This window comes from Pseudorca crassidens, chromosome 13 (genome assembly GCF_039906515.1).
Source record: "Pseudorca crassidens isolate mPseCra1 chromosome 13, mPseCra1.hap1, whole genome shotgun sequence".
Lineage (NCBI taxonomy): Eukaryota > Metazoa > Chordata > Mammalia > Artiodactyla > Delphinidae > Pseudorca > Pseudorca crassidens.
Genome location: NC_090308.1, coordinates 62,465,418 through 62,490,165, shown reverse-complemented (window position 1 = coordinate 62,490,165; position 24,748 = coordinate 62,465,418). Strand labels below are relative to the sequence as shown.

The 24,748-nt window shown below is 33.0% G+C and overlaps 1 long non-coding RNA gene across 1 annotated transcript in view; it reads right to left on the bottom strand.

Annotated features, from left to right (window-relative positions):
* Nucleotides 1-1,162: 1,162 nt before the first annotated feature.
* Nucleotides 1,163-24,748, bottom strand: part of LOC137205036 (uncharacterized) — a 130,740-nt gene continuing 107,154 nt past the window's right edge. Inside the window, exon 3 of the long non-coding RNA XR_010933967.1 lies at nucleotides 1,163-1,292. This is a non-coding gene — a long non-coding RNA (uncharacterized lncRNA). The remainder of the gene's footprint in view (nucleotides 1,293-24,748) is intronic.

Below are 24,748 nucleotides of genomic sequence, written 5' to 3'. Positions count from 1 at the left end.
ATTATCTTTCATTCCTATTCCTTCACTACATTATAAAGTTTTCATTTTCTTTAAGATTTCAGGAAAGTGTGTTAGTTCTACTTTGTTCTATTTGGAGAAAAGTCAACCAGTGAGAGCTGCAGTGGCAAGGAAAAGTAGATGTGAAATTGTAACAGCTGACCCAAAGAGATATAGCAACCCATCTGAGTTAACAAGAATTCTTTGGGGATTTTTAGCAACAGTAAATGAGATATGTCGAAGGAAGGAAGGAAAGAAGGAAGCAGGGAAGGAAGGAAGCATGGATTTCCTGCAGATAGGTAGAAAGGAGGCTTTGTGTTGTTCAGGTATTAAAAGAAGTGATACCCTGAAGTTTAGGGAACTTCAGGTTTTGTAATATAATTTGAAGTTACATGTGTATTGCAACATCTACTTTTTACCACAGCTAAAAAGACTTTACTTCTTTAAAAAAATACAACTGTGCTTACAAAATCACATCTAATAGCTAACTTTTAATTAAATTAACCTTATTCAAATTGGGTTAAATATTGTTCAGGAGCATTGACTTTAACAAGGAAGAGTGACCTTAACATTGTTAATCCTTAACTATGTAGGATCATAGTTTTACGAAGTGTGCATGAGTGGGAAAGGAGGAGAGAAGGAGTGTGGGTGGGTAGACAAAAGCAGACTAACAAAAACATCTTTGCATATTTCTCAAACAACACCCAATCCTTAGTTCTGCTGCTGAGAGGTGCATTTCTTGTGGCCCATGCATTTATCTAAGGGTGTGTGACAGCATCCATCTGTATCTGATATTTCTCTTTTTCACACTGAGACATCAATATCCAGCCTGTTAGATAACTGAAGGTAATGAATCATCTACAATTAAGATGTTTTTTTGAAATTTACTGTATTTTTTAATGATCCTCTCATTTCAAAATGAGGAACTTCACATTAGTGATGGTTTAAAGTGAAGTTTTTAGAGTATATCATATATTTCATACGGAAAGATAATCATTTCTCTTCCTACAGATAAAATGAGAAGAAACTGTGTAGACTTCTCTCAATCCCTTAAGAACTCCTCTTTTCAGCTGACACAAACTTGATCAGAGTATCCCTGAAAGACTGATCTAGGGATGTATTTTCTACAAAAAGGTTTGAAATGTTACACTTACCAGAAGATGACCACAAATCTGCACATTTAGTGGGAAGCCAGAGAGCCAAGTCACTACAACTAAGATTCCATTGGCCTGTCTCAGCAGGTCACAGCCATCCAGCAGCTACTCATCATATACACCAACAGATGTTGTTCATATCTGAAATGGAGACAACAGAGAGGTTTATAACCATCCTGCTCATGCCACATGATGATGGGAGTTAAGACATTTATTCTTTCTCTCCCTCTCACTTTTTTTTAAATAAGCCCAGTTACATATTCTAAACTATAAGTACAGAATTTAACCTAATTTCTGCTTTATTTTAAATAGCTCCTATTATAATAACTTTACTCATGTTTAATTTAGAATAAAAGATGAGATGTGTAATATTTATTGACCATTTTGTAGAGGTTTTAGATTCATTCTATGTTAGCAGAGAATTTTTAAATATTACATAATTTACCTTTGTAAAAATTTCCTTCTTAGTATCAACATGGGATTCCTTTGCATGTTGTTGGAGTATATATATATGGTATCAAATTGAATAATGTCTACTTCTACTCTACTCCTCTATCCTATACTTTAGCTAATAATCAACTATCTCTTATTGTTTGATTACTAGGAAAATGTGTAGACTGTAGATAAGTAGTAAGGGATTGATATCTAGGTAATTTGATTTAGGAGAAACTGAATCTAATACTTGATGAAAAAACTTTTTCCAATATTCTGCTGTGATACATGAAACTCATCTTTAATTCTATGGTTAAAGAGTCACTCCAAGTAATTGGAATTTTAAAATCACTGTTTGTGTTACCTGGGAAAGATGAGATATTAATCATGTTGTTTGATTGATTCAAAATGTTAGTCATTCATCTAAAAAAAAACAAACGACTAGGGTTCCTACTATCCATTATGCCTTTAACCATATTAGTTGTGAGAATAGAAATGTTAATAAGCTGAGCCTTGTATTCAAGGTGCTCTTAGGCTTCCTGAGGGTTGGCGTATGCAGATTTTATAATACAAGCTATCTTAACACACACACACACACACACACAATGTTCCAAGAGGTAATGTAGAGGGTTTCATTAATAAAGGAATAACTGACACTGTCCAGAAGTGGGGTGGGAGGTGTGCAGGTCACAGAGAAGTGGTGAGGGTAAGTAGGCCTGTACAAACTACTACTTTCTTTACCTTCCCATTCTCCGCAAGAAGAAGAACCATATCTAGGGAAAAATCATAAATACTGAAGTAATTTTTAAAATACATGTTGCATTAAATCCCCTGATGTGACTCATATGATTCTTATATCTTAACTCAGTGAAGTGAAATCAGTATCATTTAAAAATACTCAGATTTAACCTAGGTTAACTTTTTGGTTGACCCCCCAAGGACAATATGTTATGAATATACTTGATAAGAAACTTTAAGTAAATGAATTGTTGACACAGAAGTCTTTGAGAATTTAAAGTGCTTAATTTATATATAAAGATAAGGGAAAAGCCTGGAGAAAACTGAATGTCAGCTACACTTAACTCCTCTCATCCTATATCTGATCAACACCATGAAGTTGCATTTCTCTATCACTTTACTCAAAAGAGCAAAGGGCTTTCTATGCCATCCTGAGGCTTTCTTTTATGGTTTTATTGTAGGGTATGTTGCTGTGTAAAACTGAGGAAACACTGTTTGAGAAAACTGCATTATTAATATTTAGTTGTAGAAAATTGCATTAATTAATTAAAGATGTAGCTATGTTATGTGTGGGAGGTCAAGGTTTTCTACAAATTTGTGTTAATTTACTGTAGACTGTGACCTTACTGTTTTATTTATAATGCGTTAACTGGTATATAAAGATGTTCATCCCATTATTAATTTAGGAACAAATCTGAATGCCTTCCTCTTTGCAAAAGTTATTTTCAAGAGCAAAGCATATGTGATTCTAATATAGCTTAATTATAGTTAAATTATTAATTTTAAAAGACAGAGCAATATCTCATTCCTTTGTAGATTTATAATTTATATCAATGTTTATTGGTTCTTTTCATTTTAAAATATATGTATTTTATATACACTAACCTTCTCTTGCTAGTCAAAATTCTAGTCAATTTTCTTTCATTTCCTCAAAGAAAAAGATTTTGGTCAGTCACCAATTAAATAATTTTAGAACTGCTTGTAGAGCATAATTAAGCTTTCCCCTTTTCAGATTAAGTGATAAAATCAGCAGTGTGAGTTCAAACCTTGAGCCGCAAGCAAAAGTTTTAGAACTCTTTCTTCTTTATTAACTATAAAATAATTAGAGGGTTGAGAAAAATGGCAACCAGGGGTTATGAGGGCAAATGGTAAAAGGAGTTTTTTCTTTTCATTTTGTTATTATAAGAATGATCTTTGAACCAGAGAAACTATTAAGGATCAATATACCATTAAATTATAAAATATTATTAAAATCTCACAAAACATTTATTTTTAGCTAAGAAGTTCTACTGTGCTCTTTCAGTTGTAGACCTTCTTGGTTCCATGGCAGAGTGTATGTTACATGTGGGCTTCTCTTCTGGAACAAATATGTGTAAAGGGAGGAGATGATGTGTCAATATTCTCCAGGTTGTATTGCAATACCATCTTCATCTCTTCAGTATTTCTCCTGGTTTTGAAAAACTTGAAGAATGATATAAGTGGAGACCAAAGAGTATCATTTGCTATCTTGTTCTACCAATCCTGAGAAGGCTTTCTGGGTTTATAGTAGCAGTCTGCTTTTTCATTCTTAACGAACTCCTCAGTGGTCAGCAGGTTGTTTCAAGATGCACCATTAGTCAACATATCCGTCAGACTTCTGTTTCTCATTCTTTGAATATTATCTAAAGAGCTCCCTGAGCTGGTGCCTACAAAGATGGACAGAGCAGCATAACAAAGTGTCATGGAAACACTTAAACGAGGACGTTAACTATTCTTGAGTCAGTGCACGATAATTCCAGGGACAATATTTCTTTTACTGTCATTTCATTTAAAAAGACCTACCTACTTAGAGAACTAGTCTTTGGCAAAAATACAATGCTTTCTTCCAAATGATTTATACATTTTAAAGACAAATTTAGTTTTCTAATATCACATTTATTACATCAGATTTCTCTCTCAAAAATTCCAACACCAGTGTTTAAGGAATGATGACTTTTTCAGTGCTTCACCCTATTGTTATATACAGCAGTGATAAAATCAAATGGTTTAATGTCTATCATTTTTTTCCTTTGTTGCTCATTTTTCTATATTAATATTCTTGATGACTCTGGATAGTAATTTTTAACTTCAGTGATCGTATTCTATCATAATAACCTATAACTTATTTTTTACTAAGTTTTTTTTGGTAATTCTTCTGTCTCACATTCATGATTACTGCCTATTTATTATTATCATTATCATAATCATTGTGTCTTTGATTTATAATTCTCCAGTCCCTGTCTCTTCTCTAATGTTTCACTTATATTATCTCTGGTCTGTTTGTAAAATCCTTATAGTACAACTGAAAGGAGGGGGTCAATGATCTCAAAGTGAAAACTCAGTGACATTTTTAAATTCATTTTTTTTGCACTAACTAGTTATTATTGAGTTTTTACTATGAAGTAAATAATTTTGTTGGCAAATATAAAGATAAATCCATTTTGCCTCTGCTCATTAATTCTTATACTTTAGCATAATTAAAGAGAAATACGTAAGGAAGAGAAGCAGTGTAATAGAAATGAAATGGCAAAGCAGAGGAGGAAGCAAATAATTTTGCCTCTGTGAGACAGAGAAACATTTAAGTTGAGTTTTGAAAGGAAAAAATGTATCTCTAGGCAGAGAGAGTTTTGGAGAGGAGTGAGTGAAGGCTAAGATGAAAGTAATTGCTAAGGAGTACACACACATTAGTGTATGGATTTACAGTGATCTTGTTACTGCATAGAGGCCAATGATTCTGTTTTCCTTGTAAAATATGTTCTGAAATGTTGAAATTGCCAGATGACTGTACCTTAAATAAAGATGAGAGACAGAATTGAGGTGTGCTTTATATTATTGACCACTGGCCTGAACAGATTGGAAAAAGAAATGATTTTCAGTGCTAGAAGCATATAATGAGAAACCGGTTTCCTCACACATGGATTCCAGTCAAGACTCAAGTAGTAATTTGCACACATAAATGAACTGGTCATGGTTATCAGAAGGTACCTTTATACATAGTTTTAGTCTTTAACTGGTCTGCCAAACAATTTAAAGAACATTGTTGAAAAAATATATATACCAAGCAATAAATTCTACTCATTTTTAATATATATTAATATATAAATATACTCAAAAAAGTATTTCAACACAATAGATTTTTTGCTTGTATTTTCAAAAACACTTTTTTGGCCATTAGTAAATGACTTTCTAAATTGCGATGATCTCACCCCCGAGTTTCTGCCCCTTGTGTGTATATTGGTAAGGAAGAAGTATGGGAACTGGAATAGATCAGTTTTGTTTTTTGAGGTATCTTTGCTCTCTGCTCACATTCTCCTAGATTTTACTATTTGTTGGCATGTTGTGAGCAGTATTTATCCACTGGTTGTGACTGAAAGAAACTCGTAGCTATGTTGAAAGATTCCCTTTAATACTCATTCTGTGCTTGTTACTCTCAGTATTAGAGTGATAGAAATGTATAGTTTTTCCCCTTTCTCTATGTTAAGTTCCTAGTGCCTGATCCTTAAACAATTTGAGGATGTGCCAAGCATTTGATTTTGAAGGAATAAGAGCTGGCATTGAATATGATGCAATGGGTAACACTGCCACAAAATAAAGTATTTAAATTTAAAAATAAAGCCCATCTGGCAAATGACAGTACCAACAGAAAGGAATCACAACAAGGAGGACAGGATAAACTCCTCCAAAGAAGAAAAAAATGTGGTAATTGAATTTGTGGGTCTGTGCTTTCATTCTCATTATATTTCTCTTTGGAGGAGGGGGTAGCTCTAGGCAAGGATTTAAACGTTGGCTTGAGCAATATTTTTTCTTGTGGAATGTCTCCAGGGAATCTCTGACTGAAATCCAAATTCAAGCCCATTGTAATCTCCTTGCACGATGCAACATATGGAGTGGCAGATTTGTGCAGGATGGTGTTGTACAGATGTAGGATGGTGATGATGCTACACTGTGAAGCCAAAGATAGCATCTAAGGGTGTTCAAAACTATCAGTTTCACTCCCTGGTCTGAAAAAAAGTAGAAAGAAATTCAATTTGAGAAAATGATTGTGCCTGGAGGAAAATAACAGAACATAATATTGAAACACTTAATGGTCAAATGGAACCTGAAACCAAGTTAGGCTAAAAGAATTGGATTGATAACAGAAATCAGACTTGGTATGTGTCAGAAATGAGACATAGCATTTGAAAACATGATTCTTTGCAACATCTGATCTCATTGATATCTTATTCAGATACCTAAGTGTAAGAAAAACGTTGATGAATTAGAGGACAGTGAGGAAGAAACAAAAACAATATGAAAGAAAAACTGACTTTTTGAAAAAAATTATCTTTTCAAAAATTTTAATGAGAAGATATTACCATGTACTGGATGTAGAAGAGAAATTCATACAAAACTGTCTAAATCTATATAATTAAAGGTAAAGAAAAAAAATAAACCTTTGTGTAAAAAATAGAGAAAAAAAATGGACCATTAAGTCAACACCATAATGGCTTTTGATGATTTTATAAAATTTTTAAGGGAAGGTCTGAAACTTGCCATCTGAAACAAGTTTTAGAATACTTGTCTAGCTCCTCAAGTTACTTTACCGAAAGTCAAATTGGGTCAGGGATGATATTCAGATTGCTCATAGGCAGAAGATCTTTTCTTCCCAACTCATTTATTCATTCATTCATTCAACAAATATTAAGTAAAAATCATGAACCAATTATCAACATAACAATAATGACTCAATACCTTAATGTCAAGGTTAAATATAAGGCCATCCATTTTTTTCTTTTGCACTACAAGTAAACATTCAAAATGTTATTATTTTCCCTTTGAGAGTGTCCAATAATAAGCTATGGATTCAAATGGTAATTTAATATTGTTGAGGCCAGAGAAATGCTTTCTGTTTTTAGTTTGTTTTATTCTCAGTATGAGTATTTTCAGAATGCTTTAAAATAGTAAGTCTAGCACACAATCTGCCTCAAATTTCAGTGTTAGCTGTCGTCATTTAAGTAGACATATTAAGCATATACTTATTGAGGCAAAATTTCATAGAGTCTAAGATGCCAAACCCTTGGATACAAATAAGTCATATGGAGAATGAAGAGTAATTCTCCTAAGGAAAAAACTGTTAAAACAATAGGGGAATTGTATACATTTTTTAACCTTAAAATGAGAAAAAATATATATGCCAGGAGGTCTTCCATTTTTTTAATTACAAAACAGACACCAACAAAAATACATATTACATGTTTGCATAGTATTGTATTAGCTCTTATCCTTATGTAATTGTTGAGGTGAAAAATCTGAGTAAAGAATAACATAAATTAAGAATAACATTATTAGTAAATTTAACATCATGTGTATTTCTTTGTAAGTTGCCTATTAAGGTAAGTACATACTCCAATTACTTTGCTTACATTTTTCGCAAAAGTATCCAGGATGTTTTTTTAAATGAATCCCTTTGTAATACATATATGTCATACATAAATAGGCTGTAATATTTAAATTTTCCTCTTAGCCACTATTGCACATATCTAAATTCAACAACAATTCTTTCACTCAGCAACTATTAATTTAGTGCAATTGTGTGTCGGTCTCATTTTTTAGGCATAGAAAATAAAGACATAAGCAGGACAAAAAATTGCCCTCATGAAGCTTATATTTTAATGAGGGAGAGAAAACAAACATAAATAAATGTATAATTTAATGCCAGGCACTGATAAATCTAAGAAACCAGTAAAACAAACTAAGGCATAGAGTGTGATAAGAGGCAAAAAAGAATGGACAATTTTACCTAAGAGGCTTTTGGGGATGCTTGCTTGAGAAAATCACATTTAAGCAGTCACTAGAATGAAATATGACTGGAGTACAAATGAGGAAATGGTAAGAGGTAGAAGAGGGAGTTCTAGGATAGGGAAGAGCCAAATTATGTTGAGTTTGGGTTTTATAATGATTGTGATGGAAAAGACATTGGCTTCTTTTGAACATAAGAATGATAAGATATGATTTACATTTTTAAATGCTCACTCTGCAGCCTATTTTGGTTTGTTAGCAAGAACTGACAAGACTTGGAGTAGAATGACAGCAGTGGAAGTGGGGAAAAACACCCAGGTTCGGGATACATATTGAAGGTAAAGCCAAGAGAACACATTGGTACAAGCAAAGAATAGAATTAGGATGATTTCCTTTGTACAGGCTGTGCAAAGTGATAAGCATTGGTACTACTCACTAATAAGAAAAACACTGGAAGACCAGCAGGTGGGAAAGATAAAAAAAACCGTGTTGCTAATCATGGTATGTTATGTCTGAGATGATTATTAGACTATTAAGATTATAGATGCAGAAGTAGAGTTGGCAGGGCTAGAGATATGGATTTGGAAACTCTCAAAGATGCATCCCAATTTCAGCTCAGCTACTTACAGGTCAGTTACCTGCAAGCTCAGAATCAACTGAGTCTTTGTAAATTTATCCAGGAGCATCTCCAAAGCCATAGAAACTCATTTAGTTCTAGCCAGGAAGAATAAGGGGCCTAGTGCCCCTAAGGGTAAACTTCAACCAATATGTGTGTGGGGGGGGCAGGGAGTGGCCAGTGCCCCAGCCTCCCATTACTCCAGGCAGTTAATTCTGAAAGCATTCTATGTTTTTCTGGAAGTCCAGAGCAACTGAGTTTTTCTGCCTAGTGATGGTTAAACTTATGTGTCACCTTAGGCCACAGTACTCAGATATTTGGTCAAACACCAGGCTAAATGTCACTGTAAAGGTGTATTAGATAAGATTAACATTTGACATTTAGATTAATAGACTTTGAGAAAAGCAGATTACACTCCATAATGTGGTGGGCCTCATCCAATCAGTTAAAGGTCTTAAGAAGAAAAAGACAGAGATCCTTGGAGGAAGAGGAAATTCTGCCTCCAGATTGACTTGGGAGTCAAGGTGTCAAGATGAAACCTGAACTCTCCACTTGGTCTCCAGCCTGCCAACTTACTTACAGAATTTCGATTTGCTAACCTCCACAATAGTGTGAGCAAATTCCCAACTAAACTCTTTCTCGCTAGAGAGCGAGATAGATAGATAATATAGATATATAATGGATTATATATATGGGATTGCTTCAGTTCCCTTAAAGAACCCTAATATAGATTTTGGTGCCAAGAGTTATTCTAGACAACTACAATCTTAAGGATCAATTTTCTGGGGCTTCCCTGGTGGCGCAGTGGTTGAGAGTCCACCTGCCGATGCAGGGGACACGGGTTTGTGCACCGGTCCAGGAAGATCCCACATGCCATGGAGCGGCTGGGCCCGTGAGCCATGGCCGCTGAGCCTGCGCGTCCGGAGGCTGTGCTCCGCAACGGGAGAGGCCACAACAGTGAGAGGCCCATGTACCGCAAAAAAAAAAAAAAAAAAAGAGTATAAGAGGAGAGATTCTAGGTGACCATGTAAATGATACTTTCAAACATTATTGTCAAAATAATCTTAGGGCTTTAGTTTCACATGTGAAAAGAGGATAGTGTTTTCTATCTCTGAGAGTCATTACGAGTATTAAAGAATAAATGAGAAACCTAGCATGCAATATATATTCACTAAATTGCTGTATTATCAAGGCTATCATTATGATTTTTGTTGATTGATTATAATCTTTCATATATTATTATCAATTAAACAACACTTATTAACCATCTAAATGTCCCAAGCACTATTGTGGTCTTGGGGCTTCAGTGGTGAGGAGTGTTGACAATACCTCTGTTCTCTTAGAGCCTAACTTCTGCACTGGAAGAAAAAAATACTTGCAAGAAACTTGAAAACACTGTATATATTTTAAAAGAAACATAAGAGCAAAGGTATTTCTAGTGAGAAAAAATAATGGGCTCAACTTGACTGGAGTGAAAAAAATCTATTAGGAAGAAACTGACAGAAGAAGTGGGGTAGTGGTTGAATATTCACCAAAGCCAAAGGAGTTAAATCTCAAGAGATTTTGAGAATGACTTAGGGTTCTTGTGAGAGATTGAGGTAAGTGATTAATCTGTGACCCTTCAGGACTTTGTGGGATGTCAGGGTTGTGTGACCACCACTTGGTATCTTGAAATCTAAAAATATTTTCACTGAGTTTATTCCCAGTTCTCAGAATGCAGCTTCATGTTTCTTTGCTCCTTCAAATAGAAACGCGTACAGCCAGAACTGCTGCTTAGTGTAGTAACCTACTTAAGATTCCAAGTTTAAAATACCAAATGTCCTCTACATTATGAAATAAGCAGTCATTTTATTCATCCATAGTCTCCTATAATTTGTCCTCCAAATTAATAAGCAGGTGACTATTATCCAAGCCTTTTTACCAAAACCAATTTCTTCGTTTATTCATTTATATTATTTTAAATGTTTCAAGCACTTAATATTGGATTTGAATAATTATGAAGTAGCATGATTTCCATTATTTTGCATATTAATCATTATAGCATGTAGAATTTATTATGCTTAAATATGAACATTATATTATCTCAGGGTAACACAGAAATATCTGATAATCTAATAGACATGTACTATTACTATGTCTTTGAATGCTGCATTTTTAGGTTTATTCATTGAAACCCCAAATTTTGGTCCATTGCTCTCATGACCAAAAATTAAATAAATTAAATGAAGGAAAGAAAAAGTCATCACATTATTACTTAAATTAAGGAAAGATAAAATAAATCTGAAAATAAACACACAGTTTAACAAAAGGGTTCTAATTGTCACTGAACTCATGCGAATGAAAAATACACTCAATAAAGAGATGAGGAAAAGAAAGAAAAATGAAGGTGGGGGTGAGTGCTGGGTAATGGAACAGACTGTTTTGTTGAACTTGAACAAAAAGGGGAACAAATTACTGTGTCAAATAATTCTGATCTTTGTCACAAACTGTAACATTAGAAACCAAAGCAATCCCTAGTGTCGGGCTTCATATGCACTTGACTTTCCAACCACTATATTAGCATATTTTACATTTATTTAATAGCAACTTTGCATTTCTTGTCTGAAGGGACCTCTGTTTTTTTTTCAATAAGGCAGAAATTATTATGAAAGTTGAATTTCACTAGTCTCTTGTGAGCTGGACTTTGTATTTGCATCAGAGGAAAATTTTTGAATACTAGGGTATTTTGGAACTCTTATTACTTCTTTTCTCTATTTTGTCCTAGGAAATGCATCAGCCACTTTTTTACTGCATCTTCATTTGAAATTTGTAGCATCAAAGCAGCAAATGTTCTCCTGGAGTTTAGTGTCTCTGTAATCCACTGACTCTCCATCACCTCAGGCATTTAGAGAACATGGAGCATGAGGCACCAGGAGCTGCAGTGTACAGACATTAGACACACTGTCAGGTCTTCACATTGGAGTCCATGTGAGCAGCCCCATTTGTGGACCTCTTGATACTTATTAATAATAAAGGGAAAGATTGCTAGTTTTGTTCTTAAATACTCAGGAAATTCCTAATAAATGCTCTCATTTGTGTACACTTGTCAAGTCTAGTAACTGACATTACTTTGCCATAAGAAATTACATTTTATTTCACATGAATATATGGATTACAGAATTTAAAAAATAAATCAGTAAAATACATTAAATATAATCAGCCTATTTCAAACAATAAAAAAGCATTTTGTGGTACTGGGTAGTAATGAAACAGGTTTCTTTTAAACAGTAATTTGGATATTAGTTTTAAAGGAACCGATTTTTTTAACCCTTAAACTGTCAGAAATTTATAACAAGTAATGATTATTTGTTATTTTTAAAATTCATAAGAAAGGACTGGTTGCATAAGGAATATTCTTTTGTACATAATATATCAAGTAAATAAAGCACCAAAAGGAATGTCAATTTACTTTTAGTAAGAATTCTATCAGAAAATAAATGTCAACTAGTTCTTTATATGAACATCTCTGTAACCCTTAAAGTACTACTCATGAAATCATGTCATTTAAATGTCAAAATATCTATTTAAAAATCTATAGAGCTTAAACATTAATGTGATTTATTATAAGAAAATACATGCCTCAAGCATAGCACATAAATATGAAATAGAAAATCCATGTGTACATATCCCTCTATAATTTCAAAAGAAAGAGATATTTAATAGTTGAGGAATATCACCCATAGCTATGTAAAACACATTTTACTTCATACTGGTAATGGTAAAACACTTGTTTATAATTTAAAATACTCATGGCATTGGGTAGAAAAATAATTTGCTGTCAAAATTAATCTAATTCAAGAAACATTAAGAATCTATAGTTGAAAAGACTATATTAAAATAGTTTAAAGAAATATCCTAATTATTTGTAGCAAATTCTCCAATATTCTCTTCTCTTTGAAACTAATACACTTTGACAGAAGCTCAATATTAAAACTGAAGGTACTATAAAAAGACTCAGAAATGACCTTTCTTAAATATTTAGAAAAGATGTCAGAAATATTTTATACAATTAATTATACAAAAATTATTGGAAAAAATAATAATTCCTAATATTCTTATCATTGATTTTAATAGTATGACCAAGTTAGGAAATACGTGTCTAATGTTGAGTCAGTTGAATAGTTATTCTGTCAACACAGGTCAATTACTCAAAATTAGTCATTGAGAAATTGTGTTTCTATTGAAGTTGAGTTGATACTTGTCTCAATGATGTGTGCACATACACACAAATACATACACACACATAAATATACATATATACTAACTTAACCAAAGATAGTATATGCATATAAGTGTATGTGTGTGTAAATATATTTCATTTATATTATTTAATAACTTTGGTATATCAAAGTTGCTCATGATCAAGGGAGATCCATAACTAAAATAACAAATTAGGGGTGATTTCCCCCAAATCCTACATATATTGGTTGTAAAGAAAAAGCAAGAAGAAATATTAACCCATTTTGTTCATATCAAAATGTCAGTGTTTAAAATACTACTTTTATCTGCTTGTGAAAGTCTCTACCTTTCTTTTGCAACTCCCTCAGGAAATGTTATTTTTTGTACCATTTTCTCTAAATACCACTTTAACTGTGATGGTTGTCCCTGATGGTTACACTCTTTACTCCTAAGAAGATCTCAGTACAAGTTAAACATAATTAAATAGTAGACATGCATGCATACATACACACACACACACACACACACACACGCACTCGTCTCATGAGAAAGCTAAAGCATGCTACATATGCATGGTATGATTTTCCCAACCTCCTATTCATTGTTCTCCAAATTTGTCAGTCTTGGGCAGACAAATGAATGTTTTACTACATGAGAGGTAAAAATAGAAAAGAAATCCAAGTATGGTACGATCTGATGGATACTCTAAGATATTTCTTAACTGTGACTCAAAGAATATTTCATAAACATAGTTAAGTTAGGATACTAGGGTTTTTTCTCTTTAATCTCCAAGAATTACATGTCATAATCTCTTTTCAGGCAAACAGTGCTCTTTAAATTGCTCTTGATTTTCACTATGTTTCATATTTATTGTTCTTAAAACTTTTCATAAAAATGTAACTTCTTACTGTTCTTTCTCATTGATTTTTCAGGTCAAAAATTGGAAATGGTGACTTTTTTTAAACGTAGCCAAATCTTCACACAGTCCTTCACCAAATGACTCTAAATTTGAAATATATTATCTGAAACAAATCCTTTCTAAATAAGGATAGATCTATGTGATATTTTTATTAAACTTTGAATGCAGATTAAACTCTGCAAGGTTAAATGACAAGGTTAAGTGTCTAATTTTGCAGCCCTTTTATACCTGGTGAATGCTAAGGCTTTCCTAATGATAGGATTAAATATGGTTTCTAGCTAAAACAGTTGCTTGTCGTTCCCTGTAGGTTAGCCTCTATATTCTGTGCTTATCACAAACAGAGAGGAAATAACTTTCTGGGCCTTTTTTGAGTCTTTTAAAATGCACAGACTTTAGGGAAATCATATTTTCTTGAAGGAAATGAGGCATGACCAATCACACAAAACCTGAGAAAATCCCTTGATAGATGACCTTTGCCACATGTAAAAGAAACTGTTCAGTGGCTGAGGTTTCATGGATTTCATGCATGGAAATCAGATTTTCTGGCCACCAGTACTGTTCAGTAAATAAATAATCCATCATTGTGTCAAACAGTTGAAACATGGAGATACTGCCCTTGCTTATCTGAATAGACATTTCAAGTTAGTAACTTATGTAAACTGTTTACATGTCAGCAGTTGTGTGAGCAGTGTTCTAGTTTTCACTATGTAAAATAAAATCACTTGGCTTTAGTGATGTTAACCTAATAGAGCATTCATTTGATGCTGCCTACACCTATGAATTTACTGGTGCATGGTGAAGGCATCAGGATGAGAGTATGGAATGTATGGTGTGTCAGAGAATAGTGCTAAATCATCAGTAGGCAGTTCCAATGACATTATTAAATAAATCTGCTTACTATTTCATTTATACCAATAACAGCTTTCTTAAAATACGTTGGCATGATTATCTTTGAGTTGTTTTAATATCTATGTTTTAAGTACATTGTATTATTACAATAAAGTTGGTTAAAATGATGATACTTGACATCTAAAGATTATTTTTCTTTTCATTGGGCAAGTCATACCTATTTGAGGTTATACTCATAATTTATTTTTACTGATTTAACTAACTTTAGTTCTTATATTTTAATTCTATATTAATTTTCATTTTAGCATTTATTCAGTTGTATCATCAAAATATCAATGTATACAAACATAGACACAATTAACTTAGCTCCCAGATCTGTTTCTACTAATGGACCATGTCAGGTTTCCAATTCAGCTCTGTTTCTCCTAAACAGGAAGAACTACCCAAGTATTTCAACTATGTTTCTGGCATTAAACACGTTTATGTTGCTTTTCAGCTAACTCCTACACTCACCTTTGATATTTAAAGTACTTTCTTGCTAAAATGTCAGGTCTCTTCTGTCACAACAAAGAGTCTGTCTTTCCTGTCTTATCTCCTAGGTATTTGGAAATAGCACCTCACTTACAATAGCCTTTTTTACTCTTCAAGAATACAGTGGGAATTCGTTTGCTTTAGAACACAAATAGTGCTCATTTCATTTTGCTAAGTTTGCCCAGCATTTTGCGAAAACTTGTGAAATTAGTCTGTGAAGTGGGTATACAATAAAACTTATGAAAACGCTTCCTGAAAATGGGAAAAAAAATTGTAGGCATTAAATGTAAAATATCTGTTTTCATTGCAAATGATTTAGTCAAGATATTTTATGATGTTTTACCAAAAAAGATATATACTATACTTGCACCCTGATTTAATTTGATTCTGTAAGAAATTAACTTTTACAAATATTTTCAGAGATATCTATCAGATTATAATCAAAATAGAAGTTTAACTTAGTTTTTAACTATATAATGAAGGATTTTTTTTTTGTTTTTAATCTGGCACCAGTCTAAACCCTATAAATCCTTACACATTCTTGGTTTAGGGTCTTATATATTTAAAAAGAGACCCAAAGAATATGAAATTATTATCTAATCTACCAAGTAAATTAATAGAAAAAACAAAATTTATTTTTAACAATTTATAAACAAGGAAAAAGCCCAAAGAAACAAAGCCTTTATATATGATCTTGTTTATATTCTATAACAAATTAATCATAAGATACTTGTTTTCAAGTTTGTAAGGTAAAACAACAACAAAACTCAAAACATTTTGAGTATTTCTAAGAAAATCTGTAGTTCAGGACAGTCATTTGTGGGTAACATTTGTTTTGTATTAGCATTTTAAAATATATCCATGTGTTTGTGGATCACCTCACTTGAATTGTATTTTTTAATCTATCAGTCATCTGCCAGAGAAAGGATTTATGTCCAGGAAGCACAAAGTAAATTGACAGTACCACAAGGATTTGCCTCAGTGGGCATTTATTACTCCCAGGCTAATGGAGGTTGAATATTGTACTTTAGCACATATTCCAGTTCATTTCTACAAATTAAAATAATCATACGTATATTTATACTAAACTATGTATTAGTACATTTGACTGTTCGTTCTTCATTTTTATTGGACATGTACTCCATGTTAATTGTTCAAAACTTAGAAAAAAAAGAAAAAATAGCACTGTGAACAGTGTAATCCATGACATCCATAAATTTTTGGATATCGTCAATGCTTACAATTAAAAATACAAATAAAGGGAAGAAGACAACAGTACCATTTTATGCGTACTATTTTATATCTTGTTTAACTTTTCCACTTTATAATATATGGTGAACATCTTGCCATATCAATAGATATAAATGTATGAGGTAACTAGATGAAACATTCAAGGTGCAGTCAGGAAAACAGGAGACACTCTAGGAAACTGGAGTACAAAGAGATATAATATAGGAAATTACAGGCTTAAGTACTGCTCAGTGAGAGAAGACTAGAAAGGCCATACTCAGTCAATATGGAAGTGAAAACATTGCAAAAAAACTGCCACCAATGATTGCAACCATATCTTAATATCAAAGAGAGTGTTTCTGAAGAAACATTCTAGAGGCACCTGATTGCTGCCAGAAACCCTAGGTGCCTCAGCACTGAAGTGGGTGATCCTCAAGTGGGACATCCAAAGCTACAGGATTCTTGTGTACAACTGCCTCTAGAAAACAAGGACTCTCCTCTTTGCCTTCAGAATCTAAACTGGAACAGTTCTGGGAAGGGATTATGGGACATGAACTTGTGGTTTCTCTCTTGAGATGGTGGAAGGGGCAGAGATGAAGATGAGGTGACAAAGGACATTAAAAATAATGACTACTGTTTTAATGACTACATACTATATCATAATGGATTTGCAAAATTTTCTTAGTTAATGAACTTTTTGGATATGTTATTTTCAATTTGGCTAATTTAACTGTTGAATATATATGTATATACGATTTAATGATATGACTGAAAATCTAGAAAAAAATAATATAGAGAGAACATAATTTGCTTCAGAAAAAAATATCTGATTTTTAAAATAAATGCATGATTAACTTAATTTTCAATTTGGGTTTGGAGTCAAAAATGTGAAACTCCAAATAATTATCAAAATTCAATAATTCATTATTTCATATATCTGTTCATCCAAAACTGGTTTAAACTAATCTACTTTGTGGAGAAACTGTGAAAGGTACCCAGAGAGATGAAAATATGTTTTAAGATTAAATCGCTGTGATCCAGACACTTGTAATCAAGTTGTTGAGATATAGTTTGTCATTAAAAAGACAAAGAAAAAACAAAATAAAACAATCCAGGCAGGCTATGTGGCTACTTATAACCATTTTTGAAATTCCCAATGCCAATATTCCAAGTAAAAAATATTCCCAAATGCAGGGACTATAGCTTTGAGCACATCAGGTCAATATACAGATTTGAGTAAGTATTAATTATACATTTTGACGGGAAATTCTCCTTATCTTATGGAGAAAAATACTCAGAGTAAAACACTTTAATAAAACTTGTTAATGGGAAAACTTCTTATATAAAAATAACAAAACAGAAATAAAATTTTTGTTTCCTTAAACATTTATTTACCATTTCTTGGCTACTCAGGGTCCTATTTTGTTTTTTGCTATTAAACTCTTAAGTTGCCTATAATTTAAAAATGTGTTTTGAAAGAACTACATAGAAAGAAGCTTAGTCAATGATATAAAAATATTCATTTCATACATCTTACTAAGAGAATAGATGCTTTCTAAAAATATTGAAATGAGAGAGCAAAGACAGAGAGCCAGAGAGAATGTGCATTCAGAATCTTGTGTTTCAAATGTCATGTTGATGTAGCCCTTACAGTCACAAATGTCAGTTTTATTGAAAAGTTCACCTATATTTTTAGTAGCTTCCTGCCTAAAAAATGCAGTTTCCCTCTTAGTTCAGATATATATATATATATATATATATTTAGACAACAGCCTGTTTTTGCTCTTTTGATATATCAAAAAACACAGATATCTTTAGAGTCTGACTATACAATTCTCAGCATGAGAAGCAATCCCTTCATTAAAAATAAATAAATAAATAAGGAAGAGTCTGTATTCTACACCCTGGAGAAATCCTGAGTGTGGTTTGGTACCCAAGAAGAAAAGCCTTTGAAATGAATCTAATGTCACGTTATTGAAAACGTAGCTGCACAGATTAACTTTTTTCACTCTGCAATGGCTTACAAAGCTTCAAATGCCCAGAAATCTCATAAACCAGACCATTTAAGGAATCTAAATAAGCTTGCACGGTTTTAAGCTTTCCGACTTTGAATGTTAGCTTTGAAGTTTTGCCAGAACCTGACTGCAGAAGAGTTGCTTTTAGACTGAATTCATGACACTGGAATTAGTGTTGGAGGTTCAATGTGCCTAATAATGATTATGACCATGCTAACCATAGACAGCCATCGCATATGGTACCTCTGAATTAAAACTCTCCAAAGATAAGATGCGTAATATCTTGGCGCCAGTATTTATTTATTTTTCATCTTTACACACTGGGTTTTGGATAGTGTCCAGTTTGAAAAGCCAGTTGCTTTAATGGCATATGGCATTTGTCCATGGGTAAGAGAGCATGGAAAGAAGAAAAGAAAGAAGGTTAAAAATAGCTGAATTATAAATGTCCCAATATCAAATTCCTTTTCCCTTTTTCTTTTTGTCTTCATTCTCTCTTTTTCTATTAGCTGGAAAACGTATAACAAAATTCTGGGCAAAACTCCACTGTCAAGTGTCTTTTTGCCAACTTCCAACCAAGACCAGTTCTAATTCCATAAATTTCTCTGTATCTTTAATTTACATAAGCAAATTTCTCCTCATAGCATGAGGTTAATTATAAAGCCTTTTTAATATCAACATATGTGCTTTATTTTAATTTGAAGACTTGCATTTTGTCACTTGGAAAAAAGAAAAATCTACCATGTAGATCTTCCCTCCCATCCTAAAGCTGACATAAATTTTTCACCCAAGTAAAAGAAAAACATCCCAAGTTTATACCATGGGAAGGCAGAGTCACTTATGGGGAAATTTACTATCATCTTTAGTTCCCTAGATTTTCCAAGAAAACAGCAATGCTGTTATTAGTATACAGGTCTGGTATCTGTCACAAAATTTAGGGGTAAGAATGTTGCCCTGTGAGGTTTATGATTCTGCCAGCAAAATTATTTAATCAGCAATCCTAATAAAAAAGAAGCAGGTATATGTATTCAATAAGTACATACAAGTAAGTTTCAGAAAACAAATGTGTGTGTGCATAAATCAATAGATACATACATGCATATCTCAAGTAGCTATTTCAAATGATAATCCAGAAAGAAAAAAAAATTAGTTCTTCTTCTTGGGATGACTTTTACCTATTATTTTATGAGATTTTCTACTGAAATGTGGCCCCAGGGTAACTAATAAACATGTTCACCATTTCAGATAATAATTTTATTGAACTAAGAGCACCCACAGCATTTTAAAATGTTTTATATATTTGATCTGATAACATAGATAACAAAATATAAGAAAGAAATCATGCACAGTATCTAAGCAGTCACATTTATGCAAAGTGTCAAAATAGTAAAATTTATTTTTTTGCTTTTAGCAGATAAATGTAAAAATGAAACTTAAAGAGAATACATTGTTTTTATAATTCTTTCTAAACCCATTTCTATATCCTCAATTGTTAAGGTATTTTTAATGGAGATTATAGAATAATTCTAGTAGGTATACTGTTTTGCTGTAATCTTCATTTTCAAGTAAATTGTTAAAATCCAGAATTTTAATAATAAATGGACGAGCTGTAGTAGAGTTTGCATCATAACTTCTTTAAAAACACTTTTAATATGTAAAATCAAATGGGATAGTTTACAGTGCTTGAGGTGAATGAAACCATACTGATTATTAATAAATACAAAATTACATTAAAAGGAAATAGAACTAAAAAATCACTGAGTGACTTTGATCAATAATCAGCCAATATTAATATTTTCTGTTTGTCAGTGTGAAAATCCACACAATGGCAAACATACAAACCACACACACATGCATACAAGCACACATACTTTTTGTTTTGCTATGCATTCCTGGATTATAAGTTTCCTTCATTTCCTTTCCTTCCCTTCCTTCCTTCCTTCATTCCTTCCTTCCTCCTTGCTTCATTCTTTCCCTTCATTCTTTTATTTTTTTCCTTTTAGGGAGAAGATAGTTCAACTTCAAACAATTATATTGGTTAGTGGGTCTGCCTATTCTTGTCTTTTAACTCATTCAACAATTACTGAACACTTATGCAATTTTCAGCTTTGCTGATATTTAGATGAAAAAATATCTTTCCATCTTTGAGGATTACACATTCTACTGGTTAGATGGATACAATATAATAAAACAAGTGCCATAACAATAGTGCACTGTATTTGGATTGTATGCAAATCTGAATAGTGCAAATTGAACGATTATTATGTAAAATATTAATAAAGACTTACTTTATATAAAAGCTTTAAAATAGAGTGAATCAAGCCCAAATTAAAAATTTATCAAGTGTGCATAATTTTAAAATTTGTAATCAGAATGAATTATGGACTTGACTTAATATATGGACTTACGGTTGTGTCAACTTGTTAAAAATTACCCATCATACTTTTTCAGAAATAGGTTTGAGTTATTTGAGTTTTTCATATGAAACTTTCCAATACATCTCTCAAAACAAACACACGCGCGCACACACACACAAGAACAGACTATACACAAAAAGTATTGTTACGAAAGTAAGGATTTAAGCCTAGATAAAGCTTCCACAGAATGCTTCAGATATGTAGTAATAACTAAACTTTGAAGTTTGTGTGTGAGTTTTCCATTTTAAATAAGGTAGAAAAGACTTTACCATGCTGAAAAATAAGCATAAGCAAATATTTCATGTTGAAGAGTAAGTAGCCCAATGATGAGTGATGAACAGCTGGACTTGTTCAGATAAGCAAAGGCACACACAACATAATTTGAATATATTATGTTGGTGATGATAAGTCATTGAGAGACCAGGTTTTTATCACCATTTTTCCATATTAAACATTATAAAAAACCATTTTTTACATGCTCATGGTATCAAAAGACTCTACCACATCTGTCTCTCTACAATTGAATTTTTCAGTAACAAGGGTAAAATATATTCCTGTGACATACATGCAAGGGTGAAAATGATTCTATCCAGATTAATAATAAATATCGGTGGAGGGCTTCCCTGGTGGCACAGTGGTTGAGAATCTGCCTGCTAATGTAGGGAACACAGGTTTGACCCCTGGTCTGGGAAGATCCCACATGCCGCAGAGGAACTAGACCCATGAGCCACAACTACTGAGCCTGCGCATCTGGAGCCTGTGCTCCGTGACAAGAGAAGCCGCGATAGTGAGAGGCCCATGCACTGCGATGAAGAGTGGCCCCCACTTGCCACAACTAGAGAAAGCCCTCGCACAGAAACAAAGACCCAACACAGCCAAAAATACATAAATTAATTAAAAAAAAAGTTAACAAATGTTCAAGTACAATTGGTGTCTTTTAAAATAAATAAATAAATAAATAAATATTGGTGGTGGGGCGTCCCTGGTGGCGCAGTGGTTGAGAATCTGCCTGCTAATGCAGGGGACCCGGGTTCGAGCCCTGGTCTGGGAGGATCCCACATGCCGCGGAGCAACTAGGCCTGTGAGCCACAACTACTGAGCCTGCGCGTCTGGAGCCTGTGCTCCGCAACAAGAGAGGCCGCGATAGTGAGAGGCCCGTGCACCGCAATGAAGAGCGGACCCCACTTGCCACAACTAGAGAAAGCCCTCGCACAGAAACAAAGACCCAGCATAGCAAAAATAAATTAATTAATTAATAAACTCCTACCCCCAACATCTTCTTAAAAAAAAAAAACATACAAAACAGAAACATAGGCTAATATCTTAAAAATAGTATTTAAAAAATATATATATATTGGTGGAGACTCTATTAATGTTCCCCCTCACAAGTGCTTAGCAGAGTAACTTGCAAAAGTAAGCATTCAATAAATTTTTAAAAATTGTATCGCATATTATTTGAGTAAATAAATCAGTTGTATTTTGTTGAACATTTCCTTTACTGCTTCTATTTATAATTAAGAATCCTGTAACTCTGTAAAACAATTGTCACAAATTTAAAATCTATAAAATTCTTGCTTTACCTATTTCAAACTCCCTTCTGAGGATAAAAAGCCATTTTTAAAAGTATAAACTTGCCTTTATATTTTTTAAATGCTTAATGTTGTGTAATTATTCTGGTTAGTAGTAAGAACTCAATGAATATTTTAATAAATAAATGGAGAAAAATTGTTTATGATTTCCTTATATATTTTAACTCTTTGCTAACAGATACCTATTAGATTTAAAATATCTTAACCAAGAAGGCATTAAGTCAGTATCTATATTTTCTCCTTTACAGTTATTTTAAAATACATTATTGTGGAGTTTCTGCTTCCACTTTCGGTAGACTAGTTTGTTTCAGATCAGCCTTTGAGCTGAAAACCACTTGAAAACTTGACAGAAAAGAATCTGTTTGAAGTCATCCAAAAGCTACCAAGGCAGTGAGAACTTAATCCCAGGCAGAAGGGAAATCAGGAAAGGAGAGCTCAATATTGGTGTTGCTCTTTCTTTCAAAGCATGTACTCATTCAAACATAGCTGAAAAGCTGCACAAAGTTTATGAAGATTTACCCTGTTGATGTGAAAAAAAATTTAACATATGTCTTAGAGGAGGGACCCTGGTTTAAAAAGATGCCTAGTTGAGGCCCCAAAGGGCTACACCTAGGAATAAAGGATTGACACCCACCTTAATACAAGTCCAACTTTTGGTTGTATTAAAGAGATCTAGTCTATGGTCTGTTAGAAGCAAAGCTAAACTGCCTCTGGAGGAAGATAATATCATTACAATTATATCTTCAATTTTTCATGTATAATATATACCATTCACTAAAACATAGCCCAGCTATGAACAATACAAGGGGTCACTGGAAACTAAGAGGAAAAAAAATGTAAACAGACCCATGGGAGATCTATACTGAAGTTACGGGATACAAATGTATACATAATTATGATTAATTTGTTGAATAAATTAGGGATGAGTTGAGAATTTCAGAAGAGTGTAAAAGAGAATTAAGTAAAACTGCCAGAACTAAAAAATACATTAAGAAAATTAAGAATTAAACGAGTAAGGTCTTTCACTTCTGACCAAGATGGAATAGCAAGAACCAAATTTTTCCCTCCTTGTAATTTTTCCTGTTCCAGCCAAACTCTGGAAAATACACCTAAATCAATAGTTTTCAAGAAACTAGACTTCAGGCAATGAAGGAAAATTGCCTCTAAAGGCAAGAAAATATTTAGGTGAACCCTATAACTCTCCAGGTTACAGACTTGAAAGGGTTTCCAGACTACAAGGAGTGGGTTCTCTGGCAACTCCTTGTGCCCAGAAAATAGAGCGGAGAACTTGGAAAAACCAAGGCAGATAGAATTTATAGAGCAGACTACTGGAAAGGAGGAAGATATTCAGAGAAAAAAAAAAAATGGAGATCTACAGAGGATCATTTAGAGTATTATTACTGATTAGGACATGCTGGTTGAACTACCCAAAGACAAACAAAAGGACACACTCACAAGGATTTATAAGTAAAAGTGCCTAGCTGGCACTCACACAGGGTCAGGAATAGAGCTGGTTTCCACCAGTCTGACTGGAGACCTCATAATTCATGTGGCATTAAGTGGAGAATTCAGACATAGAAAAAAATTTAGAGAAAAATTAGCCCTAAAATAAGCACTGCTATGGTGCTGTCCAACTGATATTAAAAGCAAGAACTCAAAGCATCAAACCATATCCAAGTTTACTTAACTGCATTCTAGAATAAGGCTCAAGAGGATTCACAGGAATACAAAATATCAGGCATATAACAAGGTAAGATTCACAATATCTAGCTTCCAGTGAAAAATTATCAGGCATGAAAAGAAGCAAGAAAATGAAGAAAAGAAAAGCAAGTTAATAGAAAGTGATTCATAAGTGACACAGGTTTTAGAATTAGCAGTCAAAGATACTGAAAGAGCTGTAACTATATGCGGGCTATGTTCAAAAAGATAATTACAGAAATGGAAGGTATACTCAAATCAAAATTCCAGTATGAAATCTAAACTGGCTGTGATAAAAAAACTACAGTAGATAGAATTAATGGCAGATTAGACATTACAGAAGAAGATATTATTAAATTTGAATTGAATCTGTCATAGCAATGCACAATCCAAAACAAAACACAGAGAGGAGAAAAGAACTTAAAAAATGTAAAGAGCATCATTGACCTGTAGTACGACTTTAAGTGGCCTACTTTTAAAAAACAAAACTGGAAAATTATTCAAATTTCATAAAAACTATGAAGCAAAGGTCCAAGAATAAAAGAAACCTCA